Below are 14,492 nucleotides of genomic sequence, written 5' to 3' on the forward strand. Positions count from 1 at the left end.
TCAGTGAATGTCAACTTTACTCTCTTTTTCGTTTATATCTGAAGTCCACTCCTCAAACAAGTTTTTAATTCAAAATAATATTATTATAATTTTACACAAGATCTTAAAAAATATAATAAATATCCATTCGTATTTTATGTTCTTTTATCGCCGAACAATTGTTTTCTTCCAATATTCTCTTAAGAACAGTGAAGAATGTTTAAACTACGTTACAATTATTGAGGACGTATTGTTTCACAGAAATTGAACAATTCATAAAATTTTTAAGTTAATTTTCAAGATCTGTGAAAGTTTTATTCAATTTCTGTAATTATATCATTATGGGTAAGTTGTTTCACAGAACTGAAATAAAAACAGAACTTGAATAGCACCTTCACAGAACTCGAATTTTAACTTAATAACTCATCCTTAATAATACCATTTCGGTTGTGAATCCATCTGTCTGCTTGTAACTCCGGTTTAATGAACTCTAGAACAATTGCTTTGAGTTTATTTGGTATTTTTTAAAAATTGGATGTTATTATTATTATATTTTGAATGTGAATACCGCACAAGAGTCCCAACTGCTCCCAACCGTCTAGAGCCAGTGATACTATAGCAATCCCTATTGGGGTATGTTGTAAGGCTGAAGGTAGTAGGGAGGGGATGGAGATGGAAAAGTGGAAAGCAGAGGAGAGTCTGGCTATTCAGATCTGGTCACAAAATACGTCTAAAGCCATTTAAAGCAACGTTTCAATTCTGAATGGTGGTCTTACACCAGGGCGAAACTGAGAGTATCTTCCACTATTGTTTGGAATCAAGTCAAACAATAAAGTATTTTGTGATGAAAATCAATTTTCTTTTTATCTTTATTACCATTGATTTAACTACGCGGAAGCATTATTATTATTAAATATAACAATAACTTAAAAGTAAAAAAAACTTCTAAAAATTAAACTTGATAAAAATAATAATCGATAAAGTGCCTACCTATAATATGATATGTTTAATAGAAAATAATTTATATTGCCACTTTCAAAATTATTATAACCGTTTTATCGAGATTTTTTTTTAAAGTACGTTTTAATTGGGGCCTCAGCACGGGTAAACAACCCAGTGAGGCCAACATTACTGAATTGAAATATGAAATATTGTAAAAAAAAAATGTATCAACAATTACCTACTCCCATAAACATAATAAATTATTTTCAAGAGAACCACCAAAAAGATTTTTTAATTTTGTATGAATTATTGAAAATATTAAATGAAAAAAAAACTCTTAAAAACTTTGTAATAAACCACTTTTATTGAAATAATAACGACAGCCAACTATATTATTTAAGTTTTTTTTTTCATTTAACTTATATTTTGACATCCTAAAGTATTTGCTTCCTTAGAAAAAAAAATTTATTTTGGGGTGAAATATCTGACTGAGTTTTAATAATTTTGATATTAACTTTATTATTAATTTGGACAAAAACTCTTATTTTGCTTTTTAAAACTTAACATTTTCAACTACCATCGAAGATTATAAACCAACCTTCTTTACTAGTTTTCTGTTTATAATGTTTATAGTTAATAGCGTTTATAATGCTTCTTACACGTTTTATTAACTTTGCAGTATTAATGTATTTTTACCCATCCCATTAATTAATATATAATTATTCAACTATTCCGTAATAAATCTGATTACAACGTAAATACTCGTAGTATAAAATAAAGTCGTTATTCGCGTCTGTCTGTTTGTGCGCTTAGTACTTGTAAACTACGCAACGAATTTTGATAGGGTTTTCACTATCAGTTAGAGGATTTTTTCCGGAAGGTTTATGTGTAAAATAAATGTAGAAAATAGAGAAAAGTCGATGTTTATCCTAGAATTCACATCCTCAAAATTTTACACAAACCATTCACAAACCCGAGCAACCTCGGGTACACTAATCATTTTATACTCAAGAATTCTATTTAAAGATTTCAATAATGAGAGATTAATAATTGTGTTACTTAGAATCATAATGGTGTAACTCCAATTTTATAGAAAAATCAGTTTATACCTTGGAGACTCATAATTCGTTATAGTATTAGTGCAATATTGATTTACATCTATATGTACCATATATTAAAAATATATATATATATATTGTTTCCGAACTTATTTATTTATCATATTTATTTTTTTCTATGAAAATACCATTTATTTTACCTATTATTATTTTACCATATTTTTACTATAAATTTTTTTTAATACGATTCAATTTATGTTCTTTAATATCGTAAAAGAGTTCTATTTTAAATAAACAAGACTGGCATACTAAATTTATTAATGTTTTTTTCTTAATTCGAAAGCATTTTATTAAATAGTGTTTATCTCAAAACTTGCATAGCTAGAGTTAAACAACTATTATTCTAAGTGACACAATTATCGTAAAAATACTGGATTTAACCAAATAATAATTACGCAGCAGACTTATTTATAAATAAGCTATTTTAAAAATTAAATAATAACTTTGTTGAATATACTTATAAAAGATAGTAAAACAAATCTTTAAGTTTTTTTATGTTCTATACCTATCTCAATTTAAGTTTCCTATTTTTAATGAATTTTCTTCATATTATGTCTATTATGTCCCGCGCTGAGGATTTTATTTACATATTATTAAAATAAATGTAAATTTTATTTACGTATTATAAAGTTATACAGACTCCTAAAAGTTATTAAATAATAATTACCTTGTCTGTCAAGTCACTCTCTGAGTTTCACAGAACAAAACACAACAACACTGAAAAAACTTAAATAGAACGGTGTTTAAAATTCGAAATGTGGACAGATTTCGCGCGCGCGCCAAACTTCTTTGACAGAGCTGTCAGTGTCAGAACTCCCGCGCTTTGTGGCACTCGGGCGAGGAATGATGTCGGCCACTGCCTGGGATAAGAGGACAGTGGGTTTGATGTTTGCCTCGGTTAACCTAACCTAACCTCACGCGTGCGGCTCTTTGCTGTTCGTCTGTTGCACGCAGTCTGTAGTGGTGCTGATATACTAGACCCGGTGAGAGGTCGGGTGTTACGAGGGCTTAATGTTATTTTTTCCAGCAAATAATCGAAACTGATGTATTACTGCGAGTCTGTACTCCATCTTGAATGATTTGTTCTCTTTTTTTATTTATTTATAGTAGTCATCAGTTCTTTAAGTGGTGCTCAATTTCAGTATGGAAGATCGTCAGTCTCATGTATAGGATGAACGAAGTATAATTATAATATATTTTTAATATTTCTTGTATATACAAATTTTAAATTTAGTACATGATTTAATAAATTAAATATAGTATTTAACAAATATTAACCCCTCAGGCCTCTGGCATATTAACCTTTATATTTCGACGCTGTCAGAAAGTCGGAGATTTTGTGTGTATTTCCGCTTCGAAATAAAATGCAAATAAATGTAATATTTCCGAATGTATCCAAAAAGTAGTTTTTGAAAGGTGATAAAATACGCTTTTAAATTATTTGTTTTATTGTTATTTTAATTTCTATTATTTTAATTTTAAACATGAATGAAAAATGGTATTTTCTTTAGTCATTGGAAAAAAATACATAATCTTTGAAATATATTAAAGTTCTGAAATTTAAATCAAACAAAAAGTTTTAAAAATAGCTCACCTTACGTTTATTTTTGTCTGACACTGAACAGAAATTACGGATAACGAAAAGAACAAACAAATTTCAGTTTTAGTATTATAAACATTACTGCCACCATTGTATCTCTATGCTGCCACCTCACTTTGTGTCGTTTCGTGTAAAAATAAATAGAAAAATCACAAAATTTCTTTTTTCTTCTAAAATTTCAGTCTGAAAACTTGGTTTCATAGAGGTGTACATTTTCATTCTTCTGTGGTTATCTCCTAGATTTGAATACAACACCGTTTAGTTCATATTTCTTACGTAACAACAACAACAATTTCTATGAGACCATTTGAGCTCAAAACCGAACAAATAGAATCTACGATAATAGCTCGCAAACCGAACAAATTAGCCAAAAGGATTAAAACAATATCAGACAGTGGTGAAAATTGCGTCAATGAGGAGAGATTCTTTCAAGGATCAATAGGATTTCGGTTTTGAATCTCTCCTTACTGACCCAAAATATATATTATCGAAAGAGATTTGGTTCTGGAGCAACATACTCATCCCCACTATGAGAACCATTGGATGGTTGGTCTTAAAAGCAATTTATTATATAGAACTTATCCAAAGTCTTGAAATGTGGTTGAAATAGAGAGTACGTAAAATGTGTGGTGCAATGTTGAATTAAAACGGTATTCTGACGATGTAATTAAAAAAAATATTAATAAAAAAATAATGTTACGTAATTTACAGAAAATAATGAAGTAATTATTTCATCTAATATTAAACATAAGATGTACCACCATAGTAAAGCTAGGCTTGTGTGTATAATTATAAGCGTGTTTCATTAATGTCCTGTTTGTCATTAAGAAGAAAAAACTAGATATTTCATTGATGGGGACATAATGCGTTAGTCTCTGATATAACATTGTCCATATAAGCGAAGCTAGCAGTTCGCAATGATGTTCTGATATCAATTCTGATGGTGTATCGGAAATTATTCTCTTTGAAAGATAAATTCAGTTATTTTTTCTTTTAAATCATGTTACACTAGGACGGGTTGTTATCACAGAATTTGAACAATTCATCAAATTTCAATTTCTGTTATTATTTCATAATTGGTTGATTGTTTCACAGTACTTTTATAATAACAGAATTTGAATTGGACTTTCACAGAACTTTAATTTTGATTTTGAAATTTGTTGAATTGTTCAATTTCTGTGAAACAACCAATCTCAACTCAATCTCTCGTTGGGGGACTATAGTTCTCTGCACAATACTGTGTTTGTCAATGAATGGGTGTGCAGTGTGCACCCGAAGACTGGAGTCGTAGTTTCATCAGAACGCACTATACGCTACACTCCGTCCCACGACACAAGACCATAAACATACCACAAAATTGCTGCTACTAATTTCACATACATAAAAAAAGATACGCATGGACTAAACCAAATCTTTCACTATTTGAATGAATTTCCATCGTTATACGAATATATATTTTTAACACTTTGCATTTGTATAATAATATATAAAAAAATGAAGAAGTAAACAACTTTATTAAAACAAAATTATCTAATTAAAAAAAAACCTTTGTCAGTAACACTATCTTTTTTCGGTCAGGGATTGAAACTTAGGTTTTTTTCAACGGAGGTTAGGGTAGTGAAAAATATTATTTAGATATTACTTTTTCTATAAATATAACATGCATGTATTACATTACATACATGGAAGAAAATCTCCAAAATCCGTTCGCGTAATTTAGAAGAACTAAGCGCACAAACAGACGCGGTGAGCGTGTTTTGTTTTATACTATTTAGAGATATACGTTGTCCAATGGATAAGCTTTCAAAAGGATTATTGCAAACCAATATTTTATTTATTTATAAACTAGTATTTTCCAAAATGGGTCATTACGCCCCCGCTTCCCCCCTTTGGCTCTGGGGTCTGGGAAGACCCCGGGCGGTGGAGTTAGTCGTTAGGTAAACAGGGAATAATAATGGCGGCAGAGGAATGGCGAGGGCAGGCGTTGAATAAATGTGTATCCTTGAAAAGGATCACTGTGCAAATAATTCTTGACAGGCCAAGATGCCAAAAAAACGTCTGTAACCAAGTGGGTCTTCCGATGACCCCATGCATTTTTCTGTCTTGTGGGCTTTTAAACTATAGAAATCCCAATTATTCAGTCAACTATTAATGGTAACTTATGTATTTGCGCAGGAATACGTAAAATACTAAAATGGTATGTCAAGTATTTAAGATAATATAAAGAGGATAGTAATTTTGGGTACTACCTACTCCCCCACTTGGCTGCGGGATAGTTAAGTAGGTACCTCCCTGCTCTATTAAGATTCCTTACATTATCACAATATTACTCATATTAATACTCATTATCTTCTCTGTGAACATTTTCCTGAAGATGAATAAGTGTTTTATGAAACTTGCCTTATTCATTGGGACTGAAAATTAAAAAAAAAAAAAAAATACATTGTTGTTCGGTTCATTAGTACGAGCAATTGGGCTCATCGGAAAATGTCGACAACTTGCGGTAAATGCTATTGTAATGTTAAATATTTCATGGTAGGAACTGGTCTCAAATTTCCATAGAAAGCTTTCACTTACTTTTGCTTTTTAAAAGTACATAGTACAACCATTCGGCCAACAATCGAACCACCTATAGTGAAATAAATAATAAATTACTATTGAGCTCACCGCAAAGCAACTAAATCTTACTTTGTGGTTAAAACGTAAAACTAAGGGACAGTTGTTTCACAGAATTTTAAGAATTCATAGAATTTCAAAGTTAATTTTTAAGTTCTCTGAAAGTTCTATTTTATGACATTGTGGACCTGTTGCTTCACAGAACAAAAATAATAACGACACTTGAAAATCATTTTCATAGAAAATTGAAATTGACTTCGAAATTTGATGAATTGTTCAAATTCTCTTGAACAACCCGTCCTAAGCAGAGATACATAGTATGGGAATTTTTTCGCTTACTTCGCCTAAGAATGGCGAAAGTCAGCGCCGCAGGCGTCATTTTTGCATATCTGAGAGAAACCTAAAATTTATATCAATAATTTTTTTTTGTTCTAGTTGTGATTATTAATTTTCTTCAAAATAGCAATCAATGACAATCGGGATTGTGCCCATCATTGGGACTGTCCATAGTGTCCATCCATATATGGGTGTTTTCAGTAATATAATTTTTTAACAATGACAATTCAACACACCTTTAAAACGTGATATAAAGTCAATAAAAGCGATCAAAAAATACCAACATATATACCTGACCCATTTAACCTAGTTTTTGTTTCATCACTTTTCATGACTTTATATCACTTTTCATGACTTTATATCACTTTTTAAAGGTGTGCTGAATTTTGTTATCCCGACACCGATACTATCCACCCCAGAATGGTAAATACTCTCAGTATTGCCTTGGTGAAAGACATTCAGAATCGAAACGTTACCTTAAGTAGCTTGCCGTGTTTAGTGACTGGATATGAATATCCAGGTTCTTTCCCTCTTTCTCTTAACCGTCTTTTCCCCCTTCCCACTCCATACAGCCTGACAACTTATCCCGATTGGGGATGTCATAGTTCCATTGGCTATGTACAGCTTAGAGCAGGGACTTTTCTGCGCTATTCGCATAAAAAATATAAGCAATTCTGTACGAGAGTAAAATACACATATCCATAGAAAATAGTTTGACTAGAGTAGGAATAAAAAAATGGGTGTGTCAAGCCTACGCAAGACAGAAGTGAAACTTCTAGTATTCTTCTCTCTCTCTCTTTTCATTTCATTCTCTCTTTTTTTCTGTCTATTGACATATTTATAAGTAGCATGTGATAAAAAAAATTAAAAGTTATAAAAAAAGAAAAAAAAAATTAGTTAAAGCGGGGATCGAACCTCGGTTCTTCACGACCACAGTCGTGCGCTCTGCCTGTAGACAGCGAAGATGAGTTAGGAGAGTGAGTTAAACTAGGTATATAATATTTACACCTTGCTAATGTTTTCAGTATTATTAGGGCTTTTTTATACTAATTTTCATATATTTATTGGCAGGTAGAGTAGAAATTAATATTGTTTAGCGTTTGCCAACGACCATACCATGTTGAACACACCGGTTCTCGTCCGATCACCGAAGTTAAGCAACATTGGGCGCGGTCAGTACTTGGATGGGTGACCGCTTGGGAACACCGCGTGCCGTTGGCCTATTTTTTATTTTAATTTCATGTTTTTTTTATTTTTTTATCATTACTATAATTAATAATATCATAAAATTCTTTAACTTTTCAAGTATGCTACAGGCCTAAAATATTACTTAGTGGATTGATATTATGGTCAACCATTGAAAAAAAAAATTCCTACAAACTTATTAATGTAATTACGATCTTTTTCAAGCGCGTATGTAATGATTATTTTTATCAACCTCGCACACACCTTGCTAATTTTTTCAATATTATTAGGGCTTTTTTATACTAATTTTCATATATTTATTGGCAGGTAGAATAGAAATTAATATTGTTTAACTTTTGCCAACGACCATACCATTTTGAACACACCGGTTCTCGTCCGATCACCGAAGTTAAGCAACATTGGGCGCGGTCAGTACTTGGATGGGTGACCGCTTGGGAACACCGCGTGCCGTTGGCCCATTTTTTATTTTAATTTTATGTTTTTTTTCATTTTTTTATCGTTAACATCATAAAAAATTTTATATCATTCTTTAACTTTTCAATTATGCTACAGGCCTAAAATATTACTTAGTGGATTGATATTATGGTCAACCATTAAAAAAAAAAAATTCCTTAAAAACAAAAAAATAATATTCCATGGCCGAGAATCGAACTCGGATCAACTGCTTCGAAAGCAACTATGCTGACCATTACACCACCAACGCCAGTTGTCGAGATGAGCTAAGAAGCATTTATATTTTACTTCAAAACTTTTACTACATCAAATGAACTTTAATCGGTCCCGCATTTTCGTTTCGGTCATGAGTTGGTTTTACTCCTCGAAATTGCATGACGCGCGTAAAGAAGTTTCACTTCAAAACTGCTTTGTATGCAGTGGTAAAATGAAGTACCTACAAATATTTAGAAAATGCGAGATGATTTTAATAAACTGTGGTCCAGAGATGTTTGACTGGTTTTGATAACTCGGGTTAAAACCAGTTTTCACTATTTTTGCTGTCAATTAATAGTTCGATATTATCACATCCATATTGATGACTGTAGGCATTATAATTGCTTAGAATTTAGCATGGAATTCCATAGGAAAACATTATGAAATTGTATAAATTTAAAAAAAACTGTAAGAAACGATTTGAGATTTTTCACTCCCAGTATTATTGTGATCAGTCGATATATAGCCCTGATGATGGATGTACCGCTGTCCGAAACGTTGGCTATAGAAGGAGGAAGCGCAAGAGGTACAGTAACCCAAAAATTAATAGCGGTAACACTTGGTGAGCTTAGATTATAGCGGATAACCAAATGTGTTCTACAACAAAATTGACAAATATTAATATATTAAGGCGATGCACTACGTCGTGTAGTATTTTAAATTGAGCGGCTATCAATAACAACTCTTACGTAGATGGCGATAAGGTTTTAATTCCCGCTTAACACCATCCGCCTGTTTTGATTTATGCAAGAAAAAAACATGGCCAATAAATAAGTGCCTTTTATTTTATTTTGTGGATGTTCAGGCAGAAATATTATATTTTTTTCCTATCATTTTATAAATAACTTAATTTGCCACATTATACAATAAAATCATAACCGAAAATGGGTTCGTATGTAGGAGATTTTGAACTTTAAAGCAATTTTCATAGGCCTTACATTATTCTTTTCTGGGCTTATAAAAAGACTTATATAAAAAATACTCGATTATTTCAAAGGTCAAGATGTATTATTCTACTCGCTGTATTTAATTAAAGCATCTGAAACATTTCTAGGCGACCAACTTTTCAAACCAAAAACACATGATTTTGCATTAATACGTATGGCATCGCCTTAAATATTACGTCCGTAATCAATTTCTTTCAAATATTGCAGAATTAGCTGACGTATACCCGGCGAGGCTCGGGGACTTATAAAGTTATTTTTAAGGTGAAGATTATATTATTGTATTTTAAATAAGTATTTGTTTCACTTGATCGTGCCATGTCTTCCTTGGGCGTCGTCAACCTCTTCAACCATTCAGTTCTGAGTAATAATCGGATGAATGGTATAGGAACGCGCACGGGATAAACAAAGAAACATTAATTTTTTTTTATATAGAAGTTAAGATTTTGAATAACGATTTGTATTGGATTGAAGTGCGACCAAATTAGCTTGGTTTTGTACTTTTACCTACTATTTTAAGGTATTTTTTGTCTTATCCTTATCGCTAATTCCTAGTAAATATCTAGGAGTGGCGTTATCTTTATTGCATTTTATGCATCCTGTATTTAAAAGGTGCATTCGGGTTTAGGAATTTTTCAAAAGAGATAAAGGCAACTGATGCATTGTTTAAAGTCAATTGCACTTATTTATATTTCCGAAGGCGAGCGACCTTCTTAAGGCGCCCTGGGGGCAATTCCGATTCTACTTAAGGATTAGGAATTGTCCTTAACTTTTAAATGAACTACTTTAGGGGCGATTCCGGTTCTACTCAAGGCTAAGGAATTATCCTTAACCTTTAAATTAACGACTTAAGGGGCGATTTCGGTTCTAATCAAGACTAAGGAATTGTCCTTAACCTTTAAATTAACGACTTTAGGGGCGATTCTGGTTCTACTCAAGGCTAAGGAATTGTCCTTAACCTTTAAATTAACGACTTTAGGGGCGATTCTGGTTCTACTCAAGGCTAAGGAATTATCCTTAACCTTTAAACTAACGACTTAAGGGGCGATTCCGGTTCTAATCAAGACTAAGAAATTGTCGTTAACCTTTAAATTAACGACTTTAGGGGCGATTCTGATTCTACTCAAGGCAAAGGCATTGTCCTTAACCTTTAAATTAACGACTTTATAAGCGAATCAAGTTCCTCTCAAGGATAAGGAATTGTCATTAATTGTTATTTATATATTTGTTTTTATCATTAACGCCGTTTGGCTTTTACATAATATGACGTAGTATAAGACATGAAATTAGTATTGCGTAAGTAATAAAGTGCCCCTATGAGGGTGTAAAACAGCATTAGAATGATGCGGTGCCTACATAGCAAATGCTTAAGGGTAGGTATATAATAGGTAAAATATATTTCAAGTTGAGAATATGTACATTTAGATATATATGTAGATATTACAAAATAAAATAACTAATTTCCGATGAAACATTTATGAACATGTAAAATACCAAAGATCAAATTAAAAATATAATATGCAAATAGCAAAGCAAGAATATCCCAATTTGTATGTAGGTATCCATATAAAATTTTATTTTTTTAAATATTACAACTCATGGAAAGATGATAAAAACACACCATCAAAATATATTTATAATATTACAGGTTTTAATGGTTTATAACTTTTCTTTAAACTTAAATTAAATTATTAAAATACATTATTACAATAGTTCTTTAAATCATAAATTAAATTACCAAAATGCATTATCACAATAGTTCTATAAATCGTCAATTAAATGACTAAAATACATTTTGATGACAACCTTTCTGTAAATCTTAAATGAAATGACTAAAATGTATTACAGTAGTTCTTTAAATCTTAAATTAATTGACTAAAATGTATTATTACAATAGTTCTTTAAATCATAAATTAATTGAATAAAAAGTATTATTACAAAAGTTGTTTAAATCATAAATTAATTGACTAAAATTTATTATTACAATAGTTCTTTAAATCATAAATTAAATGAGTAAAATACATTAGTACAATAGTTCTTTAAATCATAAATTAATTGACTGAAATGTATTATTACAATTGTTCTTTAAATCATACATTAAATGATTAAAATGTATCATTACAATAGTTCTTTAAATTATAAATTAAATTACTAAAATACATTATTACAATAGTTCTTTAAATCATACATTAATCGACTAAAATGTATTATTACGATAGTTCTTTAAATCATAAATTAAATTACTAAAATACATGATTACAATAGGTACAGAGATATATGTAGAATGTTTTTGTCGATGTGGTTTAGTAAATTTACGAAAGAACTATTAAAATTAATGACTTTTTCGCTGTCATCAGAGAGAACTGGAATCGCTGTTTGTGAAAAAATCGTTAATTTTAAGGTTAATGACAATTCCTCATCTTTAGGTAGAACCAGAATCGCCACTCTGGAGTTATTCTTCACGCCATTGCCTTCATCCTTATTATGTTGCATATATATATTACTATTTATGTAACAATATTATAAACATTCAATAAAATCATTTAAAAGGTCTCCATCCCAAGTGAACAATTAATTCCCGTGGTCGCCAATTATGACAGTAGTTAATTTCAGATTACATCATAATGACTTCACCACCATAAATATTTTATTTACTTTCATGGAAGACCCCATAAATTACATATAGTAGATAAAACATATTCTGTAGTCATGTTCTATTTGAGTATGAACGATTAAAATTTACAATTAGTCAAATCGAAACTGCAAGAATCAAATAAATAAATAAAATATTTTCCAATAACTCATTGACTAACGTAACACCTAATCTAACCAAATTCATCATTTTCAAAAAAGAGACAAGATGTACCTAAGGGAAATCCGTTTCTCTCGGGGCCTATGTTGCCTTTGAAGATGCTGTGTGGAGGCTTTTTTTAAGGTAAGGAATTAGCGAACCTGAATCTTGAAAGTACTGTGTTGTCATTTTGCAAATCTCAAGACTCTAGGCCATTTGCCGCCGACTCGGCACATTCTACACACCAATTATAGATACCTGAAGAATTCCTAAAGAATAACTGACTGAATTAGAAAAATTCTGGTGAAATACATACATAAATTTATAGAAAAAGCCATCACCACTTTTGAAAGGGAATAATTTTATTTATTTAAAATTATTATTTGAGTTGACATGACCTGTTACCTGTTATCAAACAACACCGATAATTCTTCCTGATAACTAGTGTCCAATAAAGTTTGAATTCCTCTTGGAGACACACCTGAAAAACAAAGTTTACGTTATCAAGAAATACGAATGCCGGTAGCTCGTTCCACATGCCTTTTTTTAAACAAAATAACGAGTCTAAAAAAACTACTCGTACTTATGCTGTTATATTTATGCATTCAAAGATAAATGTTAAACGACATCAAAATATAAGGCACCGTTATCTAGAGGAGTTCCTTCACGAGCCATCAGCACTTAGGTGCTAATTCGAAGGTTTACAATGTCAATTAGCATACAGCGTTTACTAAAATTCCTTCCATCACCGAGAATAGAGACATAGGACATTTATGTTTAACACTGTACTGTACTTTGCTTGTCAAAATCCTGTTCCATCGATTAACAACTGCGTTACAGCTAATGTCTGTTTGAAATTAAATCAAATTTATCATAACTCGACTAGTTTCCTTGACCTGTATTTGAACAAAGCTTCTATCGTATTCTCATTTAAGACTATTATATTCAGTAGAATAAGTAAAACTAGAAATAAATTATGCGCCAGGATAATTGTGTCTTGTTTCATCCTATGCAATGTTTAGTTAGCTAGTTAGAATAATGATGAGAGGCATTGCTAGAGATACGTTGGTCGTCAGACTCGGGAACTTGGTGAGATATACTTCCCTTAAATACCCTCATATATCAGGAAAAATCTAACCTAACCCAAACATTTTATTAGTATGTATCTCCTTCTGAAAATTAGCTCACAATTTTTTATTGAATTTTGTAACCAGTTGTATATATTATACTCTAAGGTTCTTTGACCGTATTTATTTACTATTGTGTCAGTAAATTTAACTATTGTGTCAGGAAGCCCTTTTGAGGTGTAGGCACAAATTTACTTCAGTGAAGGTTAGTTGACAACTAAGAAGAAGCATATTTATGATTTAATGGTAAATCAAGCGATGCTCACACATAGCAGCAGTTCTTGTAATTCCGGCAGCCTACATAGCACAGCGCGTCTCCAAGATGCGACGCGATCAGCACAGCCAGAATCCAGGCGATGAGCTGGTAGCTATCCGCGTACGGTTCTTTGTTCCCCTTGTACGCGTTCATGAGCATGGTCAGACAGGCGGATTGGCCGACCATCTCGAAGAGTCCGAAGCACACCTCCATGAAGGGCGGAGCTGGCTTGCCCACCAGGTAGCCGCTCACCAGCAGGGTGGAGATCACGGGGCAAGAGCCGGCCGTGGAGGTTAGGATGAAGTGCTCCCAGTGCCGGAGGGGCAGTTGGGCGTCCATCACGATTACTAGCAGAGCGATGGATAGAATCTGAAAGAAACACCGATGAAGCGTGTTGTACAATCCATCCACACTTCTTTCCATATATATTTTAATAGCTTGTTATAATTATTTTTATGTCCTTCTCTCCTATCGCACATTGGCTATAAACAGGGCAGTTGGTTGCAGCCCGGAACAATTATCGACTCTCATGCCCCCAAGGAAGCAGCACAGTGGGAGAGATGTATTCTTACGTCTGTCACTCCTAGACATACTCCTACCCACCCCATCATACCCTTTTCCTTCCTAGAACTTCCTCTTCTTCCTCTCTTTAAAAACATCATCCAAATAACACCCCCAAAGATGATATAGGCCGCGAGGAAAAATATTTTTATCGGGCCTCCTGTGTGGAGTTAATGTAAAAAAAATTCAGACTCTTAATTTCTGGAGCAAAGAGGACTACGAATGGTACTCCTGACGGTGCGAGTGGAGGATCCTAGACAAAGTTCGGGAGAATACGACTTCTTCTGGTACCCTACTTTATCGGATAT

General features: G+C 32.2%; 2 protein-coding genes and 2 non-coding genes across 4 annotated transcripts in view; 3 read left to right on the forward strand and 1 right to left on the reverse strand.

Annotated features, from left to right (window-relative positions):
* LOC149419107 (uncharacterized) overlaps window positions 1-2,865 on the reverse strand; it is a 38,233-nt gene extending 35,368 nt beyond the window's left edge. The window contains exon 1 of the mRNA XM_089638114.1: window positions 2,707-2,865. The gene's annotated coding sequence lies outside the window, so the exon portion shown is untranslated. The remainder of the gene's footprint in view (window positions 1-2,706) is intronic.
* Window positions 1-14,492, forward strand: part of Adsl (adenylosuccinate lyase) — a 136,846-nt gene that overhangs the window by 95,279 nt on the left and 27,075 nt on the right. The window lies entirely within an intron of this gene.
* LOC149419108 (5S ribosomal RNA) lies at window positions 7,694-7,812 on the forward strand. The gene has a single exon (XR_016302945.1). It is a non-coding gene; the product is annotated as a 5S ribosomal RNA (ribosomal RNA).
* LOC149419109 (5S ribosomal RNA) lies at window positions 8,135-8,253 on the forward strand. Its single transcript, XR_016302920.1, has one exon. It is a non-coding gene; the product is annotated as a 5S ribosomal RNA (ribosomal RNA).

The sequence above is a fragment of the Hesperophylax consimilis genome, chromosome 12, assembly GCF_061612785.1.
Source record: "Hesperophylax consimilis isolate HC1 chromosome 12, BYU_Hcon_1.0, whole genome shotgun sequence".
Lineage (NCBI taxonomy): Eukaryota > Metazoa > Arthropoda > Insecta > Trichoptera > Limnephilidae > Hesperophylax > Hesperophylax consimilis.